General features: G+C 35.7%; 1 long non-coding RNA gene across 1 annotated transcript; it reads left to right on the top strand.

Annotated features, from left to right (window-relative positions):
* The first annotated feature begins 10,163 nt into the window (after nucleotides 1–10,163).
* Nucleotides 10,164–11,235, top strand: LOC118438797. The gene is made up of 3 exons (XR_004837070.1): nucleotides 10,164–10,877; nucleotides 10,959–11,005; nucleotides 11,078–11,235. It is a non-coding gene; the product is annotated as an uncharacterized LOC118438797 (long non-coding RNA).
* Nucleotides 11,236–14,562: the final 3,327 nt, after the last annotated feature.

Genomic DNA, 14,562 nt, shown 5'->3' on the forward strand with positions numbered 1-14,562 from the left:
AAGTCACCCGAGGCTGCACTCAAAAAAGGTAAATATAAAAAAGGTGAAGTTCAAGGCCACTGGACGCAATCTAAGCAAAGATTGGGAAAGAAACAAGTTCAAGGCCAGGCTCAGGTATGGAAGGGAAAGTTATTGGGAAGTTTACTAAGAATTAGACCAGCATCAAGAGTGTATACAGAATAAGCGAAGAGACCCTTCTTTTGTTTGTTCCGCATGCACCATTTTCTCATCTAAAGCAGTGCAGTGTGTATGTACATATTTCATCAACAACAAGGGAAGTGAAATTCGAGTTTTGCATTGACTTTGGTCTGCTACACTCTACATAAAAATGAGGAACATTTACTTAAGGTTCTGTAAAAAATAGGATGACACAACCAAAAGGTAAAATTTGCGAAAGTTGTGTAAAATTTGCCCAATGTTGGGAAAATTTTACCTTCTGGTTTTTTATCCTTTTTTTACCCAAGCGTGAGTAAATTTCAGTCAGTGTTATTTAGAGTGCACGTACTTTATAGTAGTAGGGAATCCATGGAAAAAGTTTTGTGATGATTTTGAAATTTAAATTTACTGAACTATGTACGTATCTATCAAACATATGTATTTGACCCGAAAGAAATTTTGTATAAATTATGCATAAATTTTACATTTTTGTTTTCCAAAGTTCCAAAGTTCCAAAGTTTTTCAAAGAATAAATTTCCGTTAGATGTCTCAACTAGCACTGTACGAATTTGTTGTGAATCCTCTCCAGCTAGTAATTTTATCACACGACCAAGACCCCAATGCAAAGGCGTTGTATTATCATCATTAATTATTACGAAAGACCGTAATTTAATGGAAGTTACCGGAACTAACCACGGAACTAACAAAGTCCAATAATTTTTTAAATCGAATTTTGTAGTTTAATTTTTAGTTTGCTTCTCCATGTGGTTTTTCTATTTTTTCCACCATAAGCTCAAATGTCGGGGCAACCTGAGACATTTGGCGCTATATGTGGAACATATAGTATGTTGTCAGGCACTCTTATGGGAAATGTCGGGGGCTCGTACAAAAAAACGGTTGGGCGTAAAGAGATGCCGTAAAGTGCATTAGATGCCTCTCGAAAAGTTTTAAAATGACTTTTTTCTAATTCATGGTATCTTGAACCATTTTCAAGAAATTCAATAAAAACCGATTTTTCGGTTTCGAAATCATAAATGTTTCGCTGAATGAATTGGGTGCATAACACAAAGTTGTATGTAATAGCAAATATGTTCATAACCGCATTATCTATAATATTTACTCGAAAATTTTTTCGAAATAATGCTAGGTACAGGCGGTAAGTTCAAATTTCCGAAAAATTTTGCAATTTCGGCTACCAATTTCTCCACTGAGCTACAGCCTAGACGATACATTTTGGTAACCTAAACTAAACGGGATCGTATTGGGGAAGGTCCCGGCTAGTGCCCTCGACTGATTGACTTTTTCGAAATAAGCCTTGGTTTTTAAGATATGGCGCGATTTCTAAAATTAAAATCCATAACTCATATTTGGTATGAAAAAATAGAAATTTTCAGCGGTTTTGCCGCATAGCTTGTTCTCCTAATTTTGTCATAAGTGCACCAAATGACTTGAAAATTCACCATATTACGTATGCAAAAATCGGGTTCTTTAAATGTATGTAATTATAACAAATGAATTACCCGAAGAAAATTTGTTCCATAGGTGGAAAAGTTTAAAATATTTCGGTGGTGTAAAACAATATGCAATTTTTAATTTATAAGGTTAAAATTTAATAATTTATTCTGGTTTTTTAAAATACAAAAGAATCTCTACGTGTTTCCAAAAAAATAGTGCACATATTATTATCAGAGTGAAATTAGCCGCTTTTCGAAATCCGTATAAATCCGTCAAAAATCCACCCAACATTGGTCCAGCCATACTTCCCAGTGTTAGCGAGCTCATGTACGCCCCAGCCGAGATGCTGGAAGCTTTTTCAGTATTGCAGCATAATTTCCTGGGTTTTCAAAAACATAATCAAAATTATTAAAAACCTCCTACACAAAGTTACCACATACTTAAAGAAGTGTCACCAACTTTAGTATATATTGAGCCTGGAGGAACAAGAGAAAGATTGTTAATCCACATCCAAAGCTTAGAAAACAAATACCGGTTACCACGGCGACGAAATTGCTACAAATATTAAATGATTTCTAGTGTTCATCCAATATTAATAGTCGCAACTTCTTGGAGAATTTCCTGAGTGGTTATTTGGTTGCTAATTGCAAAATAAATAATCTGCCAGGTAACCTTTCAGAATTTTTTGCGACTACTAGTACTGTACGAACAGTAGAAAGTGAATTATTCAATACACTATAAATAATGCAGTCAAAGGCGATATTACCGGCGGTTACTTTCATATGTATGACTTCACTGCGCTAGTAATAAATCTGTTACCGTTGGTATTAAATTTATTCCACACTGGTAATTGTTACTCGTCGGAAACATTAAATTTATTACCAGCGGTAATGAAATTGCTACTTGCCTGTAATTTATTACCATACAAATACGTGAATCTAAACCTGTCAATTCCTATCCCAACAATTGCGCAATTTCCGACCAACTGAGCTGCGAGTCCGATCAGAATAGCCCCCTGAAAAAGGTAGCCACTGCTTCCAACGGCAACCATTAGAAGGCTGGCAACCACGGAGAATGCACTGTAGAGGAGACCCGACCCAGTAAAAACAAATCCAATGACTGATGGACTTGTGGCGAACTGGAAGTCAATTGCGCATTAAATTCATATTTTTATACCAAATATACATTAACCTTGAACTTGTCGGCTACCTCAATTCTTAGGAATGGTTCAATTAAAGCAAAATAGAATGTAATGACAGAGGATGTTAGGAAAATTGCGATAAAGTTTGCCAAAACAGCTGGTTGTTTCCATAGGGAAATATTAATTTCCTCCTTTTCTCCGCATTTTTTTATATTTCCGGGATCTGATGTGTTACTGTTTTCCTTTTTTGGTAGGACGAATGTTGCCACTCCCGCGAATAAAATAAAGAGACAACCCACAACGACAAAAGGAGCAGAAAATCCGCCGAACTGAAATTAATCAAAAACAAATATATCAATCAAAACCTTCAGATATAACTATCGACTGGTCGGTGAAGATAAGTCTCAAGGTTCTCCCTATTTTTTCAACCACATAAAAATTAATTTTGGACATGTAAAAAAGCACAAAAATAGGAAAAATTTGATAAGAGTTCTAAAACTGAAAACAGACTTTGATCTATCACTTTTCATTCATCTCATTCATCTCTTTTCTATCTCTTTTCATTAAAAATGACAACACAAAATTTAGAGGAAATGGAGAAATTAGTTTGCCCCCCGGTCAAAGAAGTTTTACAGAAAAGTTTTATTGCACTTGTTTCGTCCATTCTTTTTTTTGTAGGTAAAAATAACGCGACACTTAACTTCACCGACCACTCACGCTGTAGAAGTTGGCTCCTATTAAAGGTCCCAGAACAAATCCGGCAGGCGTTAAAGACTCCAGCACGCCCTACATGGTATACTAGTTAATGTCGTCAAAAATCCTAAAACTTATATGACATTTATGTAAAAATAAACATAAATTCTTAGCCATAATTCGAGCTGATTTTACCAAGAAGAAAATCCCAAAGCTTCCAGGAAAGTATTCGGAAACAAGGGTAAAAACCGTAGCGAACACCGCACTTGCCGCGGCTCCTTCAATAATCCGCAATATTATGGATGCCCCCAGAAATGTTTGTAAATCGTTTATTTTATCCATAAAACCAAACAAGATTAGCGAGGCTCCTTCCACCAACAAGGAGGAAATTAGGACAGATTGTGCACTACTTCTGGTAGAGTCTATCTAAAATAAGTGTTAAACCAGAGTATGCAAAAAGGCGCCTTTATGGGAAAAAATTCATGGGTTTTTGCCGGTTTGCCCGTTTCAATACCAAATTGCCGTTTTGCGTGCCTTTTTGCCCGTTTGATGCCTTTTTGCCTTTTTGCGTATGTTTCTATTGGGTATTGCCTGAACCATTTCACAAATTTTTCTATGGACAAAAAAGTGTGACAACAATGCAATTGGCTTTACATTTCGGTTGTTCTAAAACGTTACCAACCTTACACTTCTGCACAATTAATCCACAACATTACTTCCTTATATACGCAGTTATGGCCATGACAATTTGGAGTATTTGTGAATAATTGTATACCTCAAGATGTGCATAATTTTTTTAGTGGTGTCGACGATCAACCAAATCGGATTAATAAACATAACTTAATTATTCAGTGAATAATTAAGTTATGATATATCCTGTGAATTGTGAAAGATTAAAACTAACAAATCACGGGATCGTATTATCACATTGCCCTGATTTTACCAAAAAGGCAAACAGGCATTTCGGACAATCGGGCATGGCCAAAATTCACGTGCCTAATAGGCAAAAAGGCATTTTAGGCACGGCATGCCTTTTTGCCCTTGCACACTCTGTGTTAAACGATAAGTAGTTATCATGGACGACCCGTTAAGTACAGGGTGGTTTAAATGTCAGGTTACAGTGAAAAAATTTTTAATGGGAAAAATTAAATTTCCATAAATTAAAATTAGTAAATTTCCATTACATAGTTACGGATTTGGGATTGAGATTTTTATTGATTTTTATAAAAACTTGTCGAACACTGATGATAAAATTCTTAAAATATTGAATTTCAGAAGCAAAATTTCGGTATACCTAATGGAGATTTGCGAATTTTTCCCATTGACAAATTTTCCATTGTAACATGACTATTAAACCACCCCGTACTTGACAATATTTGACACATGCTTGAACCATAAACCCACCATGGTTGCTACGAAAGGTGAACAGATAGCAATTGAAGCGTCAAATATTCCAAGGACGACGGCATACTCGAAGGAGGTCGCATTTTTACTTTGAGCCTTTAAAACAACTTGGTTAGTTATATCCTAAATTTACAGAATTAGATTATCCTATTTATTAATTACCGTTTTTGGATAAATTGTTAGTTGAATCGTGTAAATGGATTCGGCAAGGAGGAAAATGGTCGCGAAGAAAATTGCTACTGAGAAGTTTGTTTTGGAGGTGTTAGACATACTATTTTTTAGAGATCACCATAGAATTTTATTCCAGCTAATTATTTATGATACGTTTTCTAACAAGGGACACGCACGATGTGTTGTTCGTGTTCAGGGTACCCACTAAGTTTTTTTTAGAATCTACTAGGACCCTTGGGGCCGATCCATTCTTATTTCCGTGTAAAATTTATATTTCCTGCCGTGCCGTCAAACTTAAAAATATGCATTTTCGACAAACTTAAAACCTCCATACCTTTTGAAGTTTCCGTGAGATTTTAAAAAATTTGTCGCGAATGTTGCGATTTTAAGAGAGCATTACAAATAACAAGTTTTGTTTGAATTTTTTGATATATTTTTAGCATTTTTCTACAACATAATCCCCATTTCCAAGAAAATTACAAAATTTTGCAGAAACTAAATAACGACATTTTTTCTAAGGGGCCGTCCATAAATTACGTAACGCAAGAGGGGGGGAGGGGGGGTCATGGGAAGAGCGTTACGAATTGTTATGTAGAGGGAGGGGGGTATAACAAATTTGTTACGTAACGCATTTCATAAACGCGATTAAAAATCGAATTGAACTCATGTCATCCAGAAGGTTTCAGTGTACGCATGTAAGTACGTTTTTCATTATGGTGCTCACATTAAAAGAAGAGCAAAATTCTTGCCTACTTGTGAACCATCATTCCTCCACAGTGACCTCGGAGGGCGATGGTGTGACGTAAGTTTCACGATTAATTGAGCCTTACCTTTAAGATGAGAATTTGATCGAATTTGCCGATCACCTGAGCCCCAACAAGGTCACTTAGGAGGCATGATGGTTGTCAAGAATTGTACTCATCTATTAATGGTCGTACGATAGTTTTCCGGGTGCAACTTGACAAAAGGTTCCATTGTGAGTCTTGGTAAACGTTGAGAGACCTGTAAGATTTACAATTTCCATTTCTTATATGATGATGTCGAATATGATTTCGTTGTTCTTGAACAAGAAATTCACAAAATTCTAATTTATCTAGCAATTTAAAAGAAATTGAAGCAATAAAAGCGACATTTGTCTACACAACCTGGAACAAATGAAAATTTTGCAAGTTACTGTTAAAGAAATTACCTGCGGTGAAATCAAATTTACGTTACGTTACGAAGGGGGAGGGGGGTAGTCGAGAAGCGTTACGATGCCGTTACGAGGGGGGAGGGGGGGTCTAAAAAATGATGATTTTTGCGTTACGTAATTTATGGATGGCCCCTAATTTCATGGCATACGAAAGTTGAACGGTTTTTAAATTTAAAATGTTCAAATTTTGCGAATATGACGCCACGGCACAATGCCAAAAATAAATTTCACATGGTGATAAGAATCTAGGGTCCAATTAGATCCCAAAAAACCTCCAAGGTACGCTGAACACGAACGACACAACGTGAGCGTTCCTTGTAAGAGAAACTGCCCAACATGCATAATTCTACTGAAATCTTACTCACTCGTCTGGCACCTGATTGGAACCTACCGACCGTAATTAACAGCTATTAGCCGTAATTAGCAGCTGTTGGCCGTAATTTCTAGCTATTAGCCGTAAATCCCAGCTAATAGCCGTAATTACCTCCCAAACTCGCAATTAACGGTGTAATTGATAAAACGTGGTAAAATTGTTTCCTACTTAAGAAGATCTTGGAACTCGTAATTAGGCAGCCAGGAATTTCTAATCACTTTGTTTAGATAATATTCAATACACATAGAGATACAACCCATTAATGTTTATTACAAATGCAGGTGCATTATGCACGTTGCATAATAAATAAACCATTGTGTCGCGTTTCAGCAAGTACATAAATAAACAATATGTAAATAACCTTACGTCAGAAAGCAATTATGATTTTAAATTAGAAATTTTAACACAAATCGTAACATACTCGCTTTCAATTTCATTTGCCAATGCAGATTTACTACAAAAGGCGAATTATGACGCTTTAAACGAATTCCCGCTTGAATATCTCTGGTGCAAATTCGAATTTTGAGCTGATTTTCGTAGGCAAGCAAGATAATATCCTCATAAACAAGTCTGCAAAGTTTTATTTGGATAGCTTAAAAAATGTCCCCTCCAGGGCCCTCAGAGTTGGAGGGTGCTGTAAAATAACTTTCCAAAATGCTGTTCTAATAAAATTGTGTCGAACGAAAGATTTTGTTCTGAGGTCCTAGTGCAGAAATTATTTTTGTGACTATTACCAAACGACTTAGCATGCTTTTCGCTATATAAAATCACTTTTGGCTCATGCTTATCTTTTAAGTCCGTTTTGTAGTCTAACTTCATACTTGTCCTAGTGGAATGCGCTCGCTACTCGTTCACTTTTAAGGCCCCCACATTTTACGACTTGGATGCTAAAAATTCCAAACGTTGTTTTTGTCCAAGATACAAATTGTATGTTGCACTGTAAGTACTTTTGACAAAATTTTGATAAGTGGTTACACCCCTAGAAATCAGTTCTTACCAAATCCCGTCAGTTTTGTAAAAAGGTTTGCCTCAAAATCTAAGCGGAACTTTAATTTTTTTTAACTAATCAAAATGAAGTGATTTTATTATTTTGCCACTTGTATTTTGTAGATAAAATAGTTCTGCGACAGAGGACACAAAAAAGTTATCAAAATTTATTTTCAACAAAATTTGACCATTCATTTTCCAAACAAGTTCACGAGTTTTTTCAGATTCCGCGTCAGCTGATTAGCTCGGGTCCTTCTCCAAAACTGTTTACCCAAAATGTTCACTGCTTAATTTAATATTTCTTAGGACACTTCCAGCTTTACCCTCATTCTTCATTTGACCCAGTGGGTCCGTTTTCAAGGTCAGCAGGTCAATTTTCCCGTGCAAGCTCGGATTGCTCGCTTTTTTGGGCAAAATATCAGCGATATTGGAGGGCCCACATTATTTGATTCATTGCGGATTCTTTCAGTACTAGATGCAATATTTATCTGGGGTTATAATAATAACAATTTGTCACCTCTGACCTCTTTGGTTATCATGCCACATGAATAATTAAGTTTGGAAAGTCATTTTACAGCACCCTCCAACTCTGAGGGCCCTGGAGGAGACATTTTTTAAGTTATTCAAATAAAACTTTGCAGACATGTTTTTGAGGATATTATCTTGCTTGCCTACGAAAATCAGCTCAAAATTCGAATTTGTGCTAGAGATATTCAAGCGGGAATTCGTTTAAAGCGTCATAATTCGCCTTTTGTAATGGTGAAAAGTAGGTAAATCTGGACAATATTTAAGAACAATGTGGGCCGAAAAGTTGAGCAGAGCAAATCCATTCGTAGATAGACGAAGAACTGAAATTAATCTTAACCTCAAATTTTGTTACGGTTCATTCGAAAAAAATGTGGCCTCCACCGAGTCAATTTTCTCTAAAAGGTTACCTGGCAGCTTTCGTAAGTTTAAGAAATATCTTAAACTTTTTTACTTTTGACACTGAAATAAAATTCTGTAATTGATAAAATAGTGACACACAAATTCTGCCATATATCCTTTTAGAATTTCTGGGGCCGCATTTTTCTCGGATGAACATTACATAGTGTTGATATTTTTGAAAGAAATCAATTAAAAAAGTATTATTTGTTTCCAAGTAAAATGAAGATTTGTGTCCTGATTTCATCCTACGAGGGGACAGGGGAAGAGTTTCGTGAAGTTCCACCTGATTATCAGCACCCCTCAATCTGGGCGTCTAATCATGATTTCATCTTGAAATACGTCACCAAGGAAGATGCCATTGAGCAGATTACTGAAGCCCTGGGGGACGGTACGATTTCATTTGGAATTTCATGTGGGGATTGGAATCCTATTCTGTTGCAGGGGTGGAAGAAACTCGATATTTGGAATCAGCGGGGTATCCTATGCTGGGAACATCGTCCAAATATAAACTGGAAATGTTTGTCTGCAACGGAAGTGAAAGTAATTTTCCGAAACGGAAGTGAAAGTGGAGAAAGTTAAGTTTCGGATGGCCCAAAACAGACATTTCCAGCTAATTTCATATGCAAATACCATAAAAATTAATTATGTGGAATTATGAACAATCCCACTAAAATTTCATGATAATCAAATAACCTCTTGCCCGGCGGGAGACGGGCTTAAACGCTAGTATTGTTACATGTGTGGAAAGACCTATTTTTATTGGGTAAAGTAAAATTTTACGCTCATTTTTTTTAAATCGTTGGTAACCCTGGATTAAATAAGCACGTAGCAACTCCAGACATTTTACAAATACATGCGCAGTCTCATGCTATCAATAAGATTAAGATTAAGATTTTTTTCATAAGAATTTGTCGATCGGAGCCACATTGTCAGCTCATTTTCTTGGAATGTATTTGTAACATATTTATTTATAACTAGGCGTTGGTTCCACTTCGTCACGGGTGCCCTTGGCGCCATCTGGTGGACTGGGGTAGTTGTCAATTCGCAGGTTCCCGACTTGGCTCCACTTTCTAACGTCTATAGAGTCATATAGCAAAGTATATTGGAGAAACAGGACGTGATTATACTACAAGAATTCAGGAACACAACCATGCCATTAGAAGTGGAAATGTAAGATTATCTCCTGTTGCTCTACACATGCATGAACATGAACACAATTTGGACCCAAATTCGTATAAATTAATTCCAAAAGAACCTAGAAGATATTTTCGGAAATTTAAAGAAGCACTGTTCATCAAAAGTACCACTAACAAGATGAATATTTCGAGAGGAGTCGCAGTCAACCCTATCTGGTCAAGTACACTAACAAACTTTTTAACATATACACAATAGCCCTCAAAGTCCACGTAAAAATTTATAAATGTAACCATGTAATTATTTGATATCAAACAAAACTTGACTTGGAGGAGGAATCGTACACATGAATTTTAGTTTACAAATATATTTTTGCCTGATGAAGAAATTCTGTATGAATATCGAAAGCTTGCAACAATAAATACTTCAAGTTAAAATGTCCTCTGATGCCGATGTAATGGATCAATATAAAAAAAAATGTTAAACGTAAAATGACGCGAAAATTGAATTTTAATAAATCAGATATTTCTTCTGAACAAAAATGTTTTTGAATTTTTTAAGTAGCTGTCAACTTCGAAAAGTTCAAAATTTGTGAAAACCAAATTGTTTGACTGGAGAAAGGTTTAGAATTCGCACCTCGACAAAATACAATTAGCCTAGCGTAAATCTGAATTTTACATGTTAAATCGTCAGGGTTGGCCAAGATATTTTGTTTCAAAGATACAAGATACAAAATATTTTGAACGAAACCCAAGATACAAGATACTAAATACAAATAATTAGAGTTACACAAGATACAAGATAAATTTTATCTGCTGTGATCCCAGATACACTCTTAGAACTGTGGTAATAAAAATGCATACTCGTTTACTACCGAGCGGTTGGTAAATATAGACTTTCCCGGAACAGTAATGAAATTGTTTACCAAAATTCATTATAATGCAAAAACTTTATTTATTATTGTTTGGTATTATCGGGAAAACCAAAGCGGTAATATAAAATTACCAAGTTATGTTAATTTAACACTGCAGTGAGGAATATGATTAATACTGCCTCGCATTGAATCTTTTAGTTTAATGGGTAATAAGTTCAAACTCTAATGCGGTGTAGTTTTAATACTACTCCGGTAAATATCTTTTGCAAACTCGACCCCGCAACATTCAAAACCACGAGGACTCGCTCTCCAGAAAATTTGTTCGTGCTTAGAATTCTTTTCGAGCTGGTTCTTAAAGGTAAATTTAAAGGTAATTAGATTAATACTAATTAATTTGTTTATGCCAAAGTGTAACTTATTCATTTTTAATGTACATAAATTTCACTTTTAGTCACTGCAAAGTTTGCTGCCAAACTGATCGAGCTATAACATATAATGGTGAGTTTGTTCTAAAACATAAAACATTGTTTATTGATTAGTTAACTACATTCGTTTTTCTTGTTCATTTAGTGATTCATCATTAATTCAAGATCAGAAGTCATTTGCTGAAACTATTGTTGACATCTTGCCGTTTTGGACATCTCCTGGGACTGCTCGTGGAATTGTAAATTTGAATTTTAATGTACTATTTATGAAATTTTAACTAATGAATACTGTGTATAATTTTGACATGCTTAAAAATATGATTTAATAAAATACTTTTGACGAATATTTACTAAATTTAGTTTAATCATTACCACAATAATAATTAATATTCCCCAAGGCAGTGATAGCATTAATACCAAATTATATTAAAAATACACCACGCAGTAATAATGGCATTACACAGTAGTAACCATTTATTACTGGAAAAGAGTTTTCGTTGTTACGCAGCAAAGCTGTTTTTAATACCTCGTTATAATGAATCAATCCCGGGTCAGTAACTTTGCAAATAGTTACCGCACGGTAAATAAAAAGTTACCAGGGCAGTAGAGTCACATAGATACTCCGCCCGGTAAACATTCTGGTAATGAAATTCTTAAGAGCGTACAAGATACAAGATATTTATTTGAAATAATTTTTTCAAGATATAAGATAAATTATCCGGAGCTTGCAAAAAAAACATGAAATAATGAAGCACCACTTGATTTTTTGTATTGTAGCCGAGTAACTTGTTAATAATGATAGTATACGACTTATAACTGGCATTGTAATTTATAATGCAAGTCCCTGTTTACAATTTATAAACAAATATGAGGATTTCATCTGTGGTGACCCATACTGATTTTTTTAAATTATTCTATGGAGCTGAAATTATTATTACCAGTATATTCAGTTGAAATTTGGAATAATTGCTCTAATGGTGGTACAAATTAGGAATATAATGCAAATTACAAAATTTGCCAACGTGCGAGGGTTTATTTACTGTGGATAAATAAATATTACGACGTTATACAACCGAACCTTGCGTCCGGCTCGGCAAAGCTGTACACTGAGTTTTTTAAATCTTCATAATTCCAAGTTTTAATACTACCAAATATGCAAGTTTCCCGGTTGTTCACTAAAAAAAGTATCGTGTATCTTGACTAGTATTTTAAATAAAATATGATTGCAATAAATTCTCCAGATACAAGATACAAGATACCAAATACTTTTGCGAAACGTTCAGATACAAGATAAACGATAAGATAAACTCCGTTACACAAGATACAAGATACAAGATGTATCTTGTATCTTTTATCTGATATCTTGTATCTTGTTAAATTATCTTGGCCAACCCTGTAAATCGTCACACTGTGAATGGGAAAAGTAACTTGAATTTTGGTACCCGTGATTTTCTATAAAAGGGTTCATTTTTGTGTCACAAATATTTCTATGTTAACGTCAAAGGCGCCGTTCGAAAAACGGGAATTTTCTAGAAAACTCATGTGTAAGGAATTTTTCGGGAATTTTTGGGGGCTCTTGAATAAATGTAATTAATTCAAGAATCCAGTTTATTCAAGATAGGATTTATGTACATGGTAGTGACATTAGAAATTCAATTCACGTGAAAATCCTCAAAATTTCAAAATTCCATGCTGAATCCGATAACTTAATTAGCATTGATTAATAGTGAAGTTGTGTATGTATGGTTTAGAGAAGTTTATTTCAACTTGCTTCAAAGTTTTACAAAAATCCCACGAACACATGATAGCAGTGGGGTTTTCAGGGGTTCGTTTACAACAACAACCACAAAAACTTAAGCCTATAAAAACCAGAAATGGCAGGCTCTACTCAAAAACAACTGAAAAATACCACTCATTGCTGTGGAATATTCAAAAGAACTTTACTTTAATCAGTTTCACTATAATTTTTTTACCACGATTATGCCAATAAATTACTTAACATATGATATAATCGTTGGCGCCCTCTGGCGCCCCTCGGGGCCTCAGCGCCCCGGGCAACTGCCCGGCTTGCCCGCCCCTCTCACGGGCCCTGTACGTGATTAAGGCAAAACGCAATCCATCAGTGAACTACTAGGTGGCCCACTGAAACTGTAAGTGAAATGAAACCCTGTGGCTTCAACAGTTTTTATGTTACGAATTTCGAGTTAATTTTAACCGAAAGCCAGTTAATTTCTGAGTAGAAAACAATTTTTAGTTTTCGAAATTTCCTCCCCTGCCATTAATGCAGCGCTGAGGAAACCGCCTGCAGTTCTCCGCTGAAGCACGCACTAATTCCTGGGTAAAGTGTTCCATTCCGTGGTCAAAAATTTTTTTCCGATGTCTACACTTCTACGAGGCTTAGAACACACATTTGCCCCTAACTTTGACCATTTTTCATAATCCGGAGATCCAAATCCAGAAAGTAGAATTACCATTTCCGAGAGGAGGAAAAGTTCGGAATTTTGTTTTTTACCCACGCTTGGGTCATTTTTTGCACTATAAGCTGATTCCTAGTCCTACTGCAAGGTCCAGTCGACTTCAATGAATTGGATCTCACTTAGGGGATGTACCGCGGACTCGAAAACGTATTTTAAGAAATTTGATCCCCCCACCTTCCCCCATTTTCAACAAAATGTAGAGAAATTGCCCCAATTAGCTCCCACCTGCCAAAATCATCACAAAGCTTGGATAATGTGGCTTTCTGGCCTTTTGTCTATATTGGGGGATGTCTCTGACAGATTTGGCGTAGATAAGGCCAACTCGCTTGTTAAAATATTTTTCCTATGTGAAAATCTCCTCATCTGTAAATAGAATCCTCGTCACTTTTTCTGAGCGTACCGCTTGAAGTCACTCCTGGGTTTCTTTAATCTGGTTTCCCTTTGGGGGATGGTCGGCATGTGGCAAGTACCACATTTCAAAGTCCTAAGTCTAAGGTTCAATTTAAGCACTCATTGAATAATCTGCTTCTACACTGTCAGCTGTGAGGTTGGTTTCCGTTGGAATTTCGTGAATTTCTTCGGATTCCATCCTTCAGCGCCTTCATGATGGGTGTGGTCCTTGTAGGATTTCAAAATTTTTTTCTTCGACTGTTGTTAGTCCACCCCGCCCCCATGAACGTCTTTATAGTCTGTTGGGCTAAATTATACGGCTCGTTCGATTCCTGCCACACTTTTAAAATTCGCCATTTCTCTCCCCATTTTTGTAATGAAAAATTTTCGCCGCCCGCTTCCATTCAACATTTTCCATGCGAATTTGCATTGCAAATAGTAAAAACCTGATTTAAGGTACTTATGCAAAATCGCACGGGGAATCCAATGCAATCATCAGATTTTCATTATCTCTGTCGGTTTCGAAGAAAACAGCCACTTACAGTTACAGTGGGCCCAGTATGTATGATTAAACAGAAAAATTATTGAAACTGTTTTTTACTTTTACAAGTTATTTTTTTTATTTGTTCTAAAATTATTTCAATTTGTTTAGGTAATATTTATCACAAGCGTAGCTGCTAATTATTCCATGATAGTTGCAATTAGTTCCAGCTATTTTGCAAATGAGCTATGGATAAAAGAGATTCACTAAGTTATCGGACCG

Source organism: Folsomia candida, unplaced genomic scaffold (assembly GCF_002217175.1).
Source record: "Folsomia candida strain VU population unplaced genomic scaffold, ASM221717v1 Fcan01_Sc026, whole genome shotgun sequence".
NCBI classification, from domain to species: domain Eukaryota; kingdom Metazoa; phylum Arthropoda; class Collembola; order Entomobryomorpha; family Isotomidae; genus Folsomia; species Folsomia candida.